We start from the raw sequence: 19,590 nt of genomic DNA on the forward strand, positions 1-19,590 counted from the left end.
GTAAGGCCTGGTATTGAACTAAATAAGGAGGCACATTGTATTTGTGTAAATGTGTGCCTGAGTGTGTGTAAAGTAGTAAAATTACTTTATTACAGTTGACTTTTTAAAAACATTTCCTTTGTTATGATACTAAGGATACTTACAAAATATTTCATATGACCTTGTTTTCCTTATGTTCTGACAACTTGCTAACAGCTTTAAATACACAATCTATATAATTAATACAAGTTATATATGAACTGTAAGGTATGTTGAACCAGAAGAATACTGACAATACTGTTGTGGGCCATTTCTACTGAAAGGAAAATGCACATCTGTAGAATCACTTTTACTGGCTGGTCTAACAGTAAGGAACAGGCTTCTTGCCTACTGCAAACCCTTGATAAGTCTCCACTCAGCATCTGTTTGATAAGTAGGCATACTTTACACATGGCCCTTGATAACGCTATTCCTTGACCAATGAGCAAGTAAACCAAGAAAGTATAGTGGTAAGTCAGTTAGTTTTAACATTAAGTATGGCTTAGGGTCCCCTCTGTAACATGACCACAAACAAACCAACAAACTTACAAATGTATTCCCTAGAAAACAAGGGGAGTCAGATACAGGTATAGATTAATTTATCTAACAGTACTGATGAAAATCTAAATTATAAAATCTATAGTTAATAGCACAGGAGCCAATGGCAGGCTGCCCCAGGATGGGCCACCATTTTCAGTTAAAAGCAAACAAAACCTAGCAGATTCAGAAGCTCTTTACCTGTCCCTCAATTGCCTGCTTCTATCAAGAAGACAGCTAATAACAGAAACTCCTCTAAGAAACTTATCTTCATAACAAGGCAATCTTTGTCTTCCAACCATCTCCTCTCACCTTCCTGCTCAAGTTCTCTCTCCCCTTTGTATCTCCTCAAGCCCCTACCCCTCTCCTCAGCACATATAAGCATCATGTTGTCCACCTCTGGAATTTCCACGTCTGTGTGGAGTCCCCCTACGTATGCTATTAAATTTGACTTTTTCCTGTTAATCTGTCCCATGTTAATTTACTTCTTAGTCCAGCTAGGACTTTGAAGGGCAGAGAAAATTCTTCCCTCCCGACAATTTTGTCACCTCTAACTAAAAGAACAGCACTTTCAAACAAACCACAGCTTTGAAAGTTATTTTTGTAACTCCTTCTAATCATAAAATATGTGAAGAAAATAATCACATAAAATATTTTGAGATATTTTCCCCAAAAGGGAGACTCCTTAAAACTGTTGTATTAAAATAAAACTGTGTTAAATGTTTCATTACCTCTTATCTTCTGAACACTTCGTAACAGCTTTTTGTTCATTTTCAGTTCATTAGTTTCATTCAGAGTTCTATCATTTACCCTGCAAATGTACTATACGTTCCTGTAAAAGGCCAGCATTCATAGTTTGCACACCAAGTGAAAGCTAACAAACTGCAACTAACAAACTTGCGCACATATTATTTGCTATTCTCATACCCTTTTTCTTTTTTTGCACATTAACACTTCCAGACATGATGTATTTTGACAGTAAGAGTCAGTCTCTTTCTCTAAAATAGAGGCCATAAGGTGAGATTTGTTTTGTTTTGCTGCTGTTTCCCAGTTCTTTTAACGGCGACTTGATACACACAGGCAGAAAAAAATGGAGCTCCTAGACCTATACATTTGGCAGCTCTTTGCTCTTTAAAAGCTAATTCTTGTGTAAGCCTGAAAATGCAAGAATTGCACAAGTTCCTTTTAACGCTCTAAAACAGTCTTTGTGAAATCTTACTTTTGGTTCAGAAACGCCTAAGATTCTTGGCTTGATTAACGTAATATTTTGCTAACATTTCGACATCAGGCCTTGGAACAAAAGCTTCTTTGTTCTCTGATGGAAAATAACAAAACTGAGAAGAGATCTTGTCAAGTGAGAAATGCAGTACCTGTTGCCTTGACAATCTGTTCTTCTTCAAGCAATAATATGCTCCAATTTCTAGTCTGAAACGAACTGGAAAATACAAATTTACTTCACATGTTCCTAAAGTTCCTAAATATACAAGGGAGACCTGAATTTTGTTATGTTGTCCTAAACGTTCTACCACTGCTACTCCTGGAATTGTTACTTGAGCCATATCACACACAATACAGTATTTTTGTTCTATATCAACATATGAAAGTTTCTTCTAACAATGTTTTGAGTAACACCAGACCTTCAACAATAACATGGTTATTGACACAAAGAAAAAGAAAGCATGTAAAGAAGACATTTTAAATGAATGCGCTTGAGGATATGTAGTATGCCATCTATTTCTTTAAAATATTGCTATAATTGAGGCGCCTGGGTGGCGCAGTCGGTTAAGCGTCCGACTTCAGCCAGGTCACGATCTCGCGGTCTGTGAGTTCAAGCCCCGCATCGGGCTCTGGGCTGATGGCTCAGAGCCTGGAGCCTGTTTCCAATTCTGTGTCTCCCTCTCTCTCTGCCCCTCCCCCGTTCATGCTCTGTCTCTCTCTGTCCCAAAAATAAATAAACGTTGAAAAAAAAAAAATTTTTTTTAAATAAATAAATAAAATATTGCTATAATTAACTAAGGTCTTTCAAAAGCATAAAGGTAACTAAGCCCGACATTTTTTACATTGAGCCAATATACAATTCTTTGCACCTTTAATAATAATTCCTGAACATTCTTTTAAAAAGGAGGTAAAAAATTGTTTGATTTCAAAAAGAACGAATTATTTTACCCATGAGTTCCTGGCTCATCGTTCAACTTTGTTCTAGCTGTAATCTTAACTCTCACCAAAAAAAAAAAAAAAAAGATAAAAATCAGAAAGGCAGAAATAATCATCACAGTATTTTCACTTTTTGGTTTATAAATTCATTTATGGATTAGTCTGCTTATTTGGTAAAAATCCAGAGATACATAAGTTCAATGCCTTAATAATGCTAACATAACAGCTAACATTTACTAAGCATTCACATTTTTTCATGTATTATTCTAAGCACTATACATATTTCATCTGACTTCTCACAACCACCATATGAGTTAGGTGCTATTATCTTCATTATACAAAGAAGAAAACAGCATTGGGAAGTTAAATAATTTCACCAACATCACAGAATTCTACTTATGATGAAGAGCGTACATTCTAGAGCCACAATGTCTGGATTCAAAATCTGCCTCCAACACTAATTTAACTGGCTCTATGACTGAGCAAATTACACAATCACTTCAGTTTCTTTCCTCCACTTCAAAATGGCCAGATTTGGAACAAGGATTCAATACATTAATAGTGCAAGGTGCTAAGAACACCAGCTGACACATAGTGCTTAATAATTATTTATAATGCTAGAGCCCATGATGTTTAATATTTGCAGCCTCTGCACAATGTAGTACAGTGGTCTCCCTTTATTAGTGGTTTTCCTTTCCGTGGTTTCAGTTATCTGGTGTCAACTGCAACCTCCAGAAGCAGATGATCCTCCTTCTGTTATAGTCGGAAGATCAATAGTAGCTTAAGGTTACTTCACAATGCCTATGCCATTCACTTCATCTCATCTTGTGGGCACTTTATCATCTCATGTCATCACAAAAAGGGTGAGTACAGTATAAGAAGATACTCTGAGAGAACACATTCACCTAACTTTTATTACAGCTTTGTTCTACAAAACAACTGGCCTGGACTCTTCAAATACATCAATGTTTAGAAAACAAACAAAAAGCTGGGAACCTGCAGTGGATTAAAAATAATTAAAGGGACATGGCAACTAAATGCAATTAATTCATGATCTCAGACTAGATCTGGGCACCAATGAATTAGGTTGAAGAATACTATAAAGGTCATTATTGGAACCGCTCTGAAACTATTTTTTCCTGTGAAATTTTTAATATCCGCCATGTATTAGATAATAATGTTACCTCCATGTTAAATGTGTAGTTTTACGGGACATCTTTGTTTTTAGGGTATTCAAGTAGATCATTTGAGGAATGAAGTGTCATGATGTCTGCGACTTACTTTTAAATGGTTCAGGGAGCACCTGACTGTCTCACTTAGTTAAGTGTCATGATCTCACAGTTCACGAGATCAAGCCCCGCATTGGGTCCCACATCCGGCCCCACATCGGGCTCTGCACTGACAGAGTCTGCTTGGATTCTCTCCCTCTCTGCCCCTCCCCTGCTCTCTCTCTCTCAAAATAAATAAACATTAAAAAACAAAACGTTCAGGAAAAAATGTATAAATGAAAAAACGTGGCATAATGTTAACTGGTGAATCCAAATGAAAGACAAATTCATTGAACATTATTGCACTTTTCTATATTGAAATTTATTGCAAATAAAAAGTTGGAATAAAAATTTTAAATTTCTGCACAGGAAAAGAGATTAAACACTGAGAAGGTATCTGCAACACCACAAATGAGAAAGGATTAGTAAATAAAGAGAGCTAGGAACTAATGATGGAAAAGTAAACAAGCCAAGAGACATCTATAAACAGCAATTCACAGAAGAGGAAACCTTATAATAAATGCATGTAAAGAAGCTCAATCTCACTTATAATCAGGGAAAGGCAAATTAAAATGAAATTTTATTTGTTTTAAAATTTAAACCTCTAAACAATATCAGTGTAAGGATATTGCAAACTGGGAACTCCCACAATCTGCTAAGATTTTGGATTTAGTATTCTGGAAAATAATTTGGCATTATCTAACAAAGTTGAAGATCTTCATACTCTACAACCTAAGATTTCCCTAAGCTTAGAATTCTCACATATGTAAATAAGATGACAATCCAAGAATGTTTATGCTTCATTAATAATAGCAAAAAAATCTTAAATACAGAGAACAAACTAGAGGTTGCTGGGGGGCGTTCTGGGTGGGAAGATGGCTAAATGGGCTAGGGGCATTAAAGAGGACATTTGTTGGGATGAATGAACACTGGGTGTTAACATGTAAGTGATGAAGCACTAAATTCTACTCCTGAAATCATTATTACATTATGTGTTAACTAACTTGGATGTAAATTTTAAAAAATAATTAATAAAAATAAATAAAATAAATAAAGATAATATTTTATTGCTTTGCTATAAACTTTAGGTTCCATAGCTAGATTCTTGCTTTATTCTAAATAGGAATCGAGATTTATTGTTTTAAAGTGATACTGTGTAGAAATTACGGATTTATTCCCTTGAAGAAATACCAAAGGTGACAGGTTCATGGTGGAATTCTCATTATACTTTATGATTAAAAAGCTGTATTATATACTATTCAATAAAATTAAACCACTTCAAAAAAAAATCAGAAATACCTAAAAATGCATAAACTGGTTTATTCATATAATGCAATACTATAGGGCAACTAAAATGAACTAGTAAAGACTTATGTATCCACATGCACACATACCAAAAACAATGCTGAACAAAAAAACCATGCTGCAGAATCATATGTATAACATAAGAATATATGTACTTTTATGGATATATACATATTAGTAAAAGTAAAAAAAAACATAACGGGAATGATAATTACTGAATTCATGACCATCTTTACCTTTAGAAGTGGGCAAGAGAAGGCAAGAGAGGGAAACAGGATCAACAAGGATACATACAGGCCTCAGCTGTATCTGTAGTTTTATCCCTTTGAAAAATTTGTATTGAAAAAAGAAAACACACAATTAGAAAATAGAAAAAAAATATACAGGGGTGTCTGGGTGGCTCAATCAGTTAGGTGTCAGATTCTTGGTTTTGGCTCAGGTCATGATCTCATGGCTCAGGAATTCAAGCCCCACATCGGGCTCCGTGCTGACAGCTCAGAGCTTGCTTGGGATTCTCTCTCCCTCTCTCTCTGTCCCTCCCGTGCTCTCTCACACCTGCTCTCTCTCTAAATAAATAAACTAAAAAAAGAGAGAAAAATACACAAAGTAAATATGATGGCCTACAAGGTGATCATTACATGCTTTTCTGTATGTTTAAAAACATTTGAAATATAAAAGTATTTCATATTTTAAAATAAATTTTAACATTAAAGAAACCCCATTAAACTGAACCAAGGAGCTTTTAAAACATATATGCCACTGGACGTCTGAAATGGAAACATACTAATTCCCAACAAACCATATATTTTTGTTTTTGTTTGTTTTATCCATTAAGTTTCAGGCCTCAGACTTCAGTTTTCTCTTTCCAAGCAGATCCTGACATAGCAGGCTTTTCCATCTTACACTCTTTTGATATTGCTTCCCAATCAAGATACACACAAAAGGTAGGAACATATAATTCAGCGCTCTCCAAGTCAATTTAAACCTTCTGGTTCTGTGCTCTACCCAAAAAGAGGGCAGTTTTTCTGCTCTGCTGGCAATTTTGCCATTTTTACTGGGTTTTTTTTTGGGGGGGGGGGCTTGCTAATAAGTTGTTTTCCATTTAAGAGAGAAAGAAGGAGGGGGCACGTGGGTAGCTCAGTGAGTTAAGCATCCGACTCTTGACTTCAGCTCAGGTCATGATATCAGTCGTGGGTTCTAGCCCCATGTCAGGCTCTGCACTGGCAGTATAGAGCCTGCTTGATATTCGCTCTCTCCCTCTCTCTCTGCCCCTCACCCATTCACATGCTGTGTGTCTCTCTCTCTCTCAAAATAAATAAATAAACTTTAAAAAAGAAAAAAGAGGGAAAGAGGAAGAAAGGAAGGAACAAATGAAGGACAGCCACCATAAGCTCTGGTAACCAATCACAAAACGCAACCAAATTTCAAAAGTCATATATAAAATATGCTGTTTCAAATGACAAGGAATTTGGCAATCTGTAACAATCTGTAATCAACTTCCTTAAAGCAAAGAACTTTTTTTGGTCTGAACCTAAAAAACAAAGCGAACACCAACCACTCATTAAAAAAGGTTAGCTTATTTCATTAATTCTGCTCTATTGCAAGAAACCCATGTAGCATATCTTATAAAACAGCTTACCAGAAATTCTCTCTCCAGCCTATCTCATACTATTACTCGACCACTTTGTTTTAGTGAGAGCAACCTATTCATTAAACCCTCACTACATCCACTTTTGCATCTTCTTACTCTTGTGTCACCATCTTTATCTATTCCCTGATCCCACAAACATGCAGTAATCTTCCCACTTTCAACAATAAACAGTAACAGCTAACATTTATAGAAAATTTAATGTATGTTAGTATTGCTTCAATGGAATTATCCCATTTAACCCACACAACCCTGTGAAATGTGTTCTATTTTCTCCTTTTTGAGGAGAGAAACTGAGTGAGGCTGTTTTCCAAGGTTGCAGAGATGGTACGTTGCAAGCCAGGTCTCAAACCCAGACTCCAAAAACTAGGCCCTCAAACATATGTGATGCTGTTTACTGGCTCAAAGCACTGACGGCCTTTATTGCTCAAATGTCACTTCACATATGCCCTGTGATATTTAACATTTTGTTTTCATAGATGTTAAGTGGTTCAAAATACTACATTCCTTCAACAAAAATTTACTGAGAGACTATATGCCGGGCAGTGTTGACTACTTGCTATAAAAGCATGTTATAGAGCCTCTACAAATGAAAAGCAGATGAATTCTTCAGATACACGGCCATCTCAGAAATATGGGTAAAGGCAAAATTAAAAGCAGTATGTACAGGGACATGTGGGTGGCTCACTCAGTTAAGCAACTGACTCTTGGTTTCAGCTCAGATCATGATCTCACAGTTTCATGGGTTCAAGCCCTGTATCACGCTCTGCACTGGCAGTGTAGAGCCTGCTTGTGATTCTTTCTCTCCCTCTCTCTGTCTACCCCTCCCCCATTCTCGGGGTCTCTGTCTCTCTCAAAATAAATAAGCTTTAAAAAAATACGTACATAGTAATTTAAACTACATAACAACAGGGGGCGCCTGGGTGGCTCAGCCAGTTAAGCACCGGACCTCAGCTCAGGTCATCATCTCATGGCTGGTGAGTTTGAGCACCAAGTCAGGCTCTGTGCTGACAGCTCAGAGCCTGGAACCTGCTTCGGATTCTGTGTCTCCCTTTCTCTCTTCCCCTACCCTGCTCACACTCTGTCTCTGTCTCTCAAAAATAAATAAAACGTTAAAAAACTAAAAAAATAATAAACTACATAAAAACAATGCTTAGATGAGGAACTGGAAAAGAACACAGTCATAATTAGTATGAAAAGGTTGGGGTTTGTTTTTTGTTCCTCAGTATTTCACTGAATTAAGCTTTTTGTTAAGAGCAATGAAAAGATGTATTAAAACAAACATGTTATGAGTGCTTTCTTTCCCCCATGAAACAGCAGAAACAGCCTAGAGAGACAGATGAATGAACATCCCTCCTCCTAACATCCCACTGTCAACTGGTTTCCTTTAGGAAGATACACCTGATGTCAGTAGTAAGGCTTGCAGATACATAATACCTCTCTACATAAGTCTCCCCACAATTACAAACTTTTGGAAACTTGTAGCTAATTACAAATTTTCATACATGGAATCCAATCGTGGAACTGACCAAAACCTTGCAGAACATCTCCTTCAGCCCTCTCATTTTACAGACTGATTACTAAATTCTAGGTTAATGACAGTAAATGCAGCAACCTATAAGAGCCGAAATTGTAGTGGCTTATATTGCAAAAGAAATGAATTTCAGAAATAAAGTCTGTGTGTGCTAGCATTGGCCTATGGAGTTCTCATTTTAATTACTGACTAGCTGTGTCCTTTGGAACTTAACCTCTACAGGCCTGGACGTCTTCATCTAGATAAATTCTAACCATTGCTGAAAAGTGTCTCAGTAGGGGAGCCTAGCTGGCTCAGTGGGAGAGCAAGTGACTCTTGATCTCAGGGTTTTGAGTACAAACCCCACTTTGGGCGTGGAGCCTACTTTAAAAAACTTAAATTAGGAAAGAAAAATGTCCTAGTAAATTTCAAGAAGACCTAAATCACATTAAGTTTCCATGGTAAATGGTACTGTTTCAACATTCCTCCCTTCAAGTTAGTTAGCAGAAATTGCACCTGCTCTCTGAAGAGGCAAAATGAACAGTGTCCAGCCATTATGAAACAAGTAGAGTTCAACCAAGAACCTCTCTGCACCCGGACACAAACAACCCTATAAAGTGACTAGTCACTGCAGAGCACTGTACTTTGCAATACATCCCTCAAACCTAACGGGGCTGACCGCACTGGAAAAAACCATATCTGACACCAAGCTCTACCGACTGCTTTTAAAAGCTGAGGCCTACTGACGTCAAACCCCCCAAACGTTATGCTTAACGACTAATGGTTCAGGCCTCTGATGTGCATCTCCCCTCTCGACTATCACCAGCTTCAGGGATCCCCAGAAAAGGAAAGGTACGGACCGCCACCGGACAGCTGACCCCGGACTTGGGAGCCCTTTGGAAAGAACGAGCATGGTTTTTGCGGCGGTTTGCGATTCGCGGTGAGCTTTCCAAGAAGCCCTGCAAGGACAGAACTGGCATGTGGGCTATCAAGCTGGCAATTTCCAGCAGGTCTTGCTAAAACGCTGTCAACCTCGCCTCCTTCCACAGCTGTCCGCTAGCTCCCTGGGGTCCACCCCGAAAGCGCAGGGCTTGAGGCCCATCAAGAGGGCGGAAACGCTGGCCTCTGGCGAGGACGGCGAAAGCCGGCGTCGGCCGGAAAAAGAAGCAGAACTGAGTAAAGAGGTATCCGCCTGAGGCGGGGTGGGGGCTGCCACCAGCGTGAGGATAGCGGGGGAACAGGACGTGACACGACGAGGCTGGCTCTGGGGAGACGAAGGGCCGCGCTCCGAGGGTAGGGCGAGTCCCGGACGAGCCAAAGGCATGGAAACAATGGCGCGGGCGTGACGTGAGGCTGGGGGCGTCGCCGCGACGCGGAGGCAGGGGCCAATCTGAGGCAGGGGCGAGCTGCGGGGGGGTGGGAACGCCGTGCGGGGACGCGGGCGCCGAGCCCTCAGACACGCAGGCGAGCGCTGGGAGGGGCGCAGCGGCCCGGGTGGGGCAGGGGCAGGGGCAGGCGCTGGCCCCCGGTCCCCGGTCCCAAGTCGCGCGCTCGGACATGCACCCTCCCTCGCGTGCTTGCTGGCTCGCTCGCCCGCTCCCTCCCCGCCCTCCCGCGGGTCCAGCCGCACTCACCGGCCCCGCCGCACGGCAGCAATCCCAGCGCGCAACTGTCGCAGCCGCCTTGGCGCGCGCCTTCCCCGCCCCCGCCGCCCTGGCACCGCCCCCAGCTCGCGCCCTGCCAGGGACCGGCGCGCTTTTCTTTCCCCAGCTCCGCCGCATAACCCGGTCGCCACGACGCTCCCTAGCTGCTATGGCAGAGAGGAGCCGCGATGCTGGCGCGCGCGCCTCGGGCTCTAGCGCTCAGGTTTGCTAGATCCACAAACAACAGAACATCAGTTGTTGCCGAGCTGTGGGGTAACGCGTGTTGACAATCCTTACATGTCTTTTAGGTCTGCATCCCTTGGCCTTGTGCCCCGCCCCTCAGCAAGGCCCGGGGCTACCTAGCCTTGGCCAACCCTCCAACGCTTTTCCTTAGAGGGATGGGGTACCCTTTTTCCCAGTCACAGAATCTTCTGGTCGAATGGACCTCAAAGCCACTCTGGTCCAGACCCCCATAGCACCCTTGAATCCCATTGACAATTAAAAGCACTAGCTTTGGAGTTTGTCAGAACAGGCTGGAATTCCAGTTCCACCGCTTACAAATTGTGTGACTTTGGGCAAATTACCTGACCTCACTACCTAGTTCCCTCATCTATAATACAGGAACAGATAACAATAGTACGTACAGGTGTTACAGGATGAAATAGTAGAGGGAAGGTGCTTAGCACAGTCCTGGCACACAGCTCTCAATAAATGTTTGTATTGACCCACCACCAATTCTAAAGAAGACTCCAATAGTGGACAGAAAGCCCACTATTTCCAGAGCAATGCATTCCTCAGCAGCGCTGACAACGGTAATAAAGTGTTTCTGAAGCCTCTACTTTCTGGCCCAAGTCCTATCCCTTGGGAGCCTCAGAGAACAAACCGGTCTAATCTCTCTTTGACTTCTACTTTTCAGATACTTGAAGATTTCTGTCCAAGGTCGTCTTTTGTTCTGGACCAGTATCTCCCTTTACTGGGGGAGGGAAGGTCTTTGTCCTCATTCTCCTCATGAACCTAGTAGGTTTGAATGTGGCTCCTGTAGAGTATATCACCCAAAACGGAATCAAATGTTTGTAGTACCATCAGAGCAAAGCAGTCCCCTAACTTCCTCCTTATAGGACTTACTGCCTTCCATTCACCCAGTGAAGTTCTTGGCTTCCGTGCTATTGACTCATTGCGCTTGCCATCAACTAAAACCTTCAAGACTTTTAAATAACTGCTCTGCTGGAGCATTTTTTTTTACCTCTCTGGTGGTTTTTGAGCCAACTTCATTCAGGTCAGCTGAGGACAGGCCTTGGACCTCTCACCTACTAGATTTTTCAGGATTATGTGAGAAAAAGGAATAGGAGTTGGAAGTTCATCTAATGCCATCTTTAAACCAAGTGTTTTTGGAAAAAGGTCAGGGTTTCTGTCTAAAGACCATCCCACTGAGCAAATAAAATGCATGCATATATATGTGTGTGTGTGTGTGTGTGTGTGTATATGTATATATGCATATACACACACACACACACATATATATATATGTATATAAAATCCAACAGCAAGAAAAAGTGCACACACACAAACACACACAAACTAAAAGGAAATATATAAGTATGTTACTCAGGGTGGTTTCTTTTCTTCTTTATACTTTTCCATAAATTTCCCAGGTTTTCTACATTGTTTATACTACTTTTATAATCGAGAGCTGTGTTTCCAAAAAAAATCAGAACAAGTAATTTTAAAAATCAGAGACATGTAATAACTTTAAAAATTGGGAAACAAACAAGACATAACTAAGAAAAAATTTGTAATATATAAAACAAAGGATTTGTATCTGGAACATACAAAGGATTCTTAACAAATCAATAAGAAGAAAAATCTACTAGAAAAATGGGCAAATAATATAAATAGGCAGTTCACAGAAAATACAAATTGCTAACAAACACACAAAAAAATACTATCTCACTGGTAACCAAGGAAATGGAAATTAAAACTGAGATTGGCAACAATTTTCAATCTTCATAATATGAAAAGAATATAAATTGGCACCTCCACTTTAGAGGGCAACTGAACAACATCTATTAAATCCATGTCTCAGCAATACCACTTTTACTTATCTAACTGTATGTAATATGGAGGTGTGTATAAGGATAATTACTATGATATTGTTAAAAAAGAAAATGTGAGGGTGCTGGGGTGGCTCAGTCAGTTGAGCATCCAACTTTTGATTTCAGCTCAGGTCATGATTTTACTGTTCATGAGATCCAGCCCTACATCAGGCTCTGTGCTAACAGAAAAAAGTTAAATAAACTTAAAAAATAAAAAATATTTAAAGTTAAATAAATAAAGTTAAATAAACTTTAAAACAATAAAAAATTTTTAAAGTTAAATAAACTTTTAAAATTTTTTAAAAATTAAATTTAAAGAAAGAAAATGTGGAATCAGCCTTAATGCCCATCATTAGGGGAGTGGCTAAATAAAATGTAGAATGCTCATAATGGAATTCTATAGCGGATTTAAAAGAAGTGACCTTGATCTATATGTTAATATAGATTTATCTCAAAATCATATAGCTGAATGTAAGCAGCAAGTTGCAGCATGATATATAATATGTATATTATATTGATATTTTTAAAAAATCTTCCTCAAAATGGATAACTTCAGTCTAATTATGAAAAATCATCAGACAAACCCAAATCAAGGGATATTCTACAAAATACCTGACCTGGACTATTCAAAAGGATTAAGGTTGGGGTGCCTGGCTGGCTCAGTCGGGAGAGCATGTAACTCTTAATCTCAGGGTCAAGAGTTCGAGCCCCATGTTGGGTGCAGAGATTACTTAAAAGTAAATAAATAAATGAACTTAAAAAAAATGGAAGCCTTTAAAAAAAAAAGTGTTAGGGTCATGGAAGTCAAGGAAAGACTGAAAACTGTCACAGGTTGGAGGAAGCTAAAGAGAAAACTAAATGCAATGTTGGATCCTGGAACCATAAAAACACATTAGTGGAAAAACTGGTAAAGTTTTAACAAAGTTTATAATTTAATAGTATATTGTACCAGTGTTAATTTCTTAGTTTTGACCATTAAACCAGAGTTATGGAACCTGTTAACATTAGGAGAGGCTGAGTGAAGGTATACTGGAACTTTCTGTTAAGATCTTTGCAGTTGCATAGTTGTATATCTAAAATTATTTCAAAATAAAATGTTAAAACACTTTGCAACTCTCCTGTAAACTAAAATTGTTTTCAAAATAAAATGTTAAAATAGACATAAATACCATTATCTCTTATCAACACTGCTATAGACAATGTTTGTATCCCCTTCTAAATTCAGATGATGAAACCTAATGCCTAATGTGATGGTGTGTAAAGGTGGGTCCATTGAAAGGTAATTAGGTCATGAGGGCAGAGTCCTCATAAATGGAATGAGTGCCCTTATAAAAGAGACCCCAGAAAACTTCCTACCTTCTCTGCTCTATAAGGACAAAGTAAGAAGACAGCTGTCTCTGAACCAGGAAACAAGCCTTCACCAAATCTGCTGGTGCCTTGCTCTTGGACTTCCCAGCCTCTAGAACTGTGAGGAATTTTATAGGCTACTAAGTGACTGGTATACTATTATAGCACCCCAAACTAAGACAATCACACATTAAATTTGTAAAAGATTTTTAAAACAGGTTATAAGGCTACATGCCAAACTCATCAGAAGTTATCTCTAGGGGTGCCTGGGTGGCTGTCAGTTAAGCATCAGACTCTTGAGTTCCATTCAGGTCATGATCTCACAGTTCATGAGGTAGAGCCCCACGTTGGGTTCTGTGCTGACAGCGCAGAGCCTGCTTGGGATTCTCTCCCTCTTAGGATTCTGCTCCTCCCCCACTTGTGTGTGTGTGTGTGTGTGTGTGTGTGTGTGTGTGTGTGTGTGTGTGTGTGTCTCAAAATAAATAAATAAACTTAAAAAAAATTCTCTCTTAAAAAAAAAAGCGGGGCGCCTGGGTGGCGCAGTCGGTTAAGCGTCCGACTTCAGCCAGGTCACGATCTCGCGGTCCGTGAGTTCGAGCCCCGCGTCGGGCTCTGGGCTGATGGCTCAGAGCCTGGAGCCTGTTTCCGATTCTGTGTCTCCCTCTCTCTCTGCCCCTGCCCCGTTCATGCTCTGTCTCTCTCTGTCCCAAAAATAAATAAACGTTGAAAAAATAAAACTGCCACTTCCCAATCTGAAAAAAAAAAAATAAATAAATAAAAATAAAAATAAAAGCTATCTCTATCTCTAAAGATGGGGTAAGGCGCCAAGATTGGGGGTAAAGTTCAAGGGGAGTTTAATTTAGTTTTACTGTTTCTGAAGATAAGTGTATTCATGTATTGTTTTTGTAACCAGAAATTATTATTTTTTTTAATTGCAGAAGAAAGGAAAAGGACAGGGCATTTGGCCTTATGACTCCTTCTGGAGTAAGACAAGCCATACCAAGTATGAAAGAACTGAACCTTCTAACAGAAGAGTGGGGAGCCTGAGGAAGCAAAGGAGCCTTAAGTGGCTTGCTTGTGATCTCTAACTTGGCATGGGCTGAAGGGCCTGGGCAGTGAGTGCTTAAAAAGAGATGCCATTCTACTGTGGCCTTGGATGGCCTCTCACCAAACTTCCTGCCCAGCACCCACATGGCTGTCCCACCCCTCTGATTAATACTATTTTCCCCAGAGTACCATAAAAGTCTGAGTCAACCAGAACGTAAGCAGCATTCACAGGTTACTCATCAGTTTTCTGCTCCTTGGTAAAAACTCTCAGAGAAATGCAAACATTGCTTAACACCCTGGCCTGGGGCCTAGAAACAACCTCCTGCTGCCCAAAACTCTTTGTCCCAGGAAGTGTTCAATCTTAGATCCAATCAGCCACCTCATTTGTCTCCTCTGTTTTTCATCCTTCTTTATCTAATAGCATAGGATCAGCACTTACCATGATAAGTGCCAGTACAGGCATTATGGAAGAAGACAACCATAAAATGTTTAGTCTAGCTAGAAATGTCTATTTCTAGTCCAATTTGAGAGATGGGACATCCATGTAAGACTTAGAAGGACCTACATTTATTCAAAAACATGCAGTGAGCTTCTACTCTGTGCCTAATACTGATCAATAGAGACGTGGGTTTCTGCAGGAGGTTTCTGACTGCTTGGAAAGATGAGCTTTAAATGAATAATTATTTTATCACAATTTTAGGGAAGTGATATGCAGGAAAAGTAAAAGATGCGATGAGGGAAAACAAAATAGGGCCTAGGTTTTGGGATAGGAAGAGGGTCAGGAAGGAAACTTTCCCTAAGGAAATAACATCTCACCTGAGACCTGAAGGATGAGTAGAACTTCAACTAAAAAGAGAGAGGGGCTTGCTTGGAGGAGTGAGGATTCCTGAAAGAGGGACCAGTAGATACAAAGGCCTGAAAGTAGGGATGAACCTGTGTATGCATAAAATGATCTGAAGCCTAGAGAGAAAAGGAAGAGAGAAAAGGAGAAAGTGGCAAAAAAAAAAAAAAAAAAAAAAAAAAGGACCTGGAAAGAGGCAGGATCAGACCTTGCAGGGCACCGTAGACCAGATAAATGATTATCTTACCCTAAGTGTGTTGGAGAGTAATTGAGGCCATAAAGTGGAGGAGTTGCACGGATCAGCTCTGCAGTTTAAATGAATGGAATGTAATCAACCAATCGTCTCAGGCATTTATGAAAATTATTTCATTTAGGGGCACCTGGGTGGTTCAGTTGGTTGAGCGTTGGACTTTGGCTCAAGTCATGATCTCTCAGTTCATGAGTTTGAGCCCCGCATGGGGCTTGCTGCTGTCAGCACCCAGCCTGCTTCGGATCCTCTGTTCCTCTCTCCCTCTGCCCCTCCCCCACTTATGCTTGTTCTCTCTCTCTCTCTTTCTCTCTCTCAAATAAATAAATAAATAAAACTATTTCTAAAAAAAAGAAATAATTTTCTTTTTATTATTGAGAAAGACAAGATCTGCAAGTTCTATGACAATCATTTCATTTACTGAACATCTACCAGGTGGTAAATACTGGAGATCCCCTATCCACACTTTACCCCAGAGTTGCTGAACATCTATTTAGGTAATTAGACACTTGGGTAAAACATAAAGGCAGGCCATTATATTCCAGATGCCTAAGACCTTCAGAATTTCAGGAGAGATGGATTCCAGAGGAGACAGAAGAGTCAGAATCAAATACATAGATGTGCTATTTCATATCTATGAGGATACCTAAAAGGGAAAAAAAGCAACATAACAAGTGTTGACAAGGATGTACAGAAACTAGAACACTCTTGCATTTCTGGTAGAAATGTAAAATGGTACAGCCTCTATGGAAAACAGGTTGGTGGTTCCTCAGAAAGCTAAACATAGAATTACCTTACAATCCAACAATTCCACTTCTGGGTATATATCCAAAAAGATTGAAAATAGGGACTCAAACAGACACCTTTATACTGATGTTCATAGTAGCATAATTTAAAGTAGCTAAAAAGTGGAAGAAACCCAAGAGTCCATTAATACATGAATGGATAAACAAAATGTGGTACATACATACAAAGGAATGTTATTCAGCCATAAGAATGAATGAAGTTCTGGTACCTGCTACAACCTGGATGAACCTTGAAAACATTATGCCAAGTAAAATAAGCCAAACACAAAAGGACAAATACTATGTGATTTCACTTATGCGAAATATCTAGAACAGGCAAATTCATACAGACAGAAAGTAGATTAGAGATTACTGGGGGCTGGCAGGGGAGTTATTACTTAATGGGGACAGAGTTTCCATTTGGATCATGGAAAAAAAGAGTTTTGCAAATAGACAGTGGTACCTTTTTCAGGCAGTCAGGAAGACGGCAGACATTCAGACAGAGTGTGCCTACCAAAAGCAGCCAATCATCTTTCAAAATAACAAAAGGGTTCTGCTTGGAGAAACTGGCAAGGAGATGCTCCCTCAATACTACAAAAACACTGGTCTGGGCTTCAGGATGCCCAAGGAGACCAGTGAGGGCACCTAGATCATTAAGAAAAGCCTCTTTGCCAGTAATGTCTCCATCAGAGGGCAGGTTCTGTTTGGCATGGTGACCAAGATGAAGACGCAGAGGACCACTGTCATCTTCCAAGACTGCCTCCACTACATATCAAAGTACAACCACTTTGAGAAACCCACAAGAACATGTCTGTGCACCTGTCCCCCTGCTTCAGAGATGTCCAAATTGATGACATAGTCACAGTGGGTAAGTGCAGGTCCTTGAGCAAGACTGTGCGATTCAATGTGTTCAAAGTCACGAAGGCCGCTGGTACCAAAAAGCAATTCCAGAAGTTCTGAGACTAGACATCTGCCCACACTCCTGATGAAAATAAAGTTATTTTCCCTGTCGAAAGGAAGGAAGGAAGAAGAAAAGGCAGTGCTGATGGTTGCACAACACTATAAATGTACCTAATGCCATTAAAATGTTTAAATGTTTATTTATTTCTTTTGAGAGAGAGTGAGCACAAGCAGAGTAGGGAAAGAGAGAGAGGGAGAAAGAGAATCCCAAGAAGGCTCCACTATGTCAGCACAGAGCCTGATGTGGGGCTGCATCTCAGGAACCTTGAAATCATGACCTGAGCCAAAATCAAGAGTCAGGACGCTTAACCAACTGAGCCACCCAGGCGTCATTTTTAAATGTTTTAAAAGTTTAAAATGGCAAATTCTGTTATATATATTTTACCACAGTGAAAATTTAAAAAAAATTTTTTTAATTTATTTTTTAATTTATTTTGAGAGAGAGATAGAGAGCAAGCAGGGGAGGGGCAGAGCAAGAGGGAGACAGAATCCCAACAGGCTCCACACCACCAGCACAGAGGCCCATGCAGGCTGGAACCCCCCAACCACAAGATCTTGAGCCAAAAGCAAGAGTTGGATGCCTAACCGACGAGCCACCCAGGCGACCCCAAAAGAATTTGAAAGGAATTGAACACATATTTATATAGGACCTGGTCCACATGTCCTTGCTTATACTGTTTCCTCTGCATGAAAAGCTCTTTTCACCTTTTGAACCCTATTCATCTTTTAGGTGTTAGCTCAAATGTTACTTGGAGAGGTCTTACCACTCTCTTTACCCTGGTATTTTCTTTCATGCTGTCCTTTACTTCCCCATCTCTCCAGTTCCCTTCCCTTCCCTTCCCACAATCACAATTACAGAAGTTTTTGTGTGAATATGTCTTTAATATCTGCCTGCTCATTAAGCTGTAAGCTCTAGGAGGGCATGGACAGTATCCATCTTGTCCACTGAGAAGGGATACAACGCCTACCTAGCCCAGGTAGGTGGTGGTACAGTGGGGATTGGGGATTCCATATATTTTTTTAGATAAATTAATTAATAACTAAATGAATGTGTGGTAGGATTGTGAGTGGATTTTATTTTAATGCCTTCTACGAGGTTGTGTCTTGATTAAATTATTTTTAAAAACGGGGGGCGGGGGGAGCGGGGGGAGCACACCAGAGCTCTCATTCTTTCATCCTTGTGCTCTACCTTGTGAAGTCCTAAGCATCTCTTGGAGCAGGAACCTGAGCCAGACACTAGTACAATCTGTTTCCAGATAGATCTGATATGTTACCAACTGTTCCAACCTTGGAGTCTAAATGTCCACCTAAATAAGTGATAAGTTGTTGGACTTAAAATGGAACACCTCTGGGGCACCTGAGTGGCTCAGTCAGTTAAGTGTCTGACTCTTGATTTCAGCTCAGGTCATGATCTCACAGTTTGTGAGTTCGAGCCCCTAGTCAGGCTCTGTGCTGACAGCAAGAAGCTTACTTGGGATTCTCTATCTCCCTCTCTCTCTGCCCCTCCCCCACTCGAGCTCTGTCTCTGTCTCTCAAAAATGAATAAACGTTAAAAAAAAATTTTTTTTTTTTAATGTGTTTGAAAACTACCAGCCCAGGCTCTGGAGGACCTCTCAGAAGGCCTTTGTGTGGACTCAGGTTCCAAGCTGCAAGGTCTTACTGATCTTATCCAAAGTTCATTGACTTTGCCGCTGTTGTCTTGTGCTCCATAAAAGGACATTTGCCCATTCTGATTCTTCCAGTGGTGTTGTGGAAAGGCCTCAAAAGAGATCACTGACAGCAGCTCAATACAGACCAGGCAGCTTAGTCCACAGGCAGCTTCTGTCTATGGAATCAGAGGCTAAAAATAGATCATTACAAGCCACAAAAGTCTTAAATTGCTTCTAACTAGGCAGCATGGTGTAGGGATTAAGGAAATGGATTCCCGAGCCAAACACTCTGGCTTCAACTTCTGGCTCTGCAGCTAACTAGCTGTGACCCTGGACAGGTTTCTTCATACTCTCATGTCTTAGTTTTCTCCTCTTCAAAATGGAGGTGGAGATAATAATAGTGTCTACCTCATAGGCTTGATGAGGATTAAATGAGATCATATTTGTACAGCATTTGAGACAGGGCCAGGCATCCAGTAAGCACTATATAAATAAATAAGTAGCAATGGTACTTTTCTTTCTGTATGAATTTATG

General features: G+C 40.2%; 1 protein-coding gene and 1 pseudogene across 3 annotated transcripts in view; one reads left to right on the forward strand and one right to left on the reverse strand.

Moving 5' to 3' along the window:
• The window catches only part of NT5C2 (5'-nucleotidase, cytosolic II), a 148,949-nt gene that overhangs the window by 90,177 nt on the left and 39,182 nt on the right, over positions 1 to 19,590 (reverse strand). For 2 of the 3 annotated variants that reach the window (XM_025917888.2, XM_025917887.2), the window contains exon 1: positions 10,078 to 10,147. The exons of the other annotated variant lie outside the window; for it this stretch is intronic. The gene's annotated coding sequence lies outside the window, so the exon portion shown is untranslated. Of the gene's footprint in view, positions 1 to 10,077; positions 10,148 to 19,590 lie in introns of those variants that run through there. 3 annotated transcript variants of the gene reach the window in all.
• LOC147576136 (small ribosomal subunit protein uS17 pseudogene) lies at positions 14,298 to 17,851 on the forward strand (annotated as a pseudogene).

This window comes from Puma concolor, chromosome D2, assembly GCF_028749965.1.
Source record: "Puma concolor isolate L17-30 chromosome D2, mPumCon1.1.hap2, whole genome shotgun sequence".
In the NCBI taxonomy this organism is placed as follows: domain Eukaryota; kingdom Metazoa; phylum Chordata; class Mammalia; order Carnivora; family Felidae; genus Puma; species Puma concolor.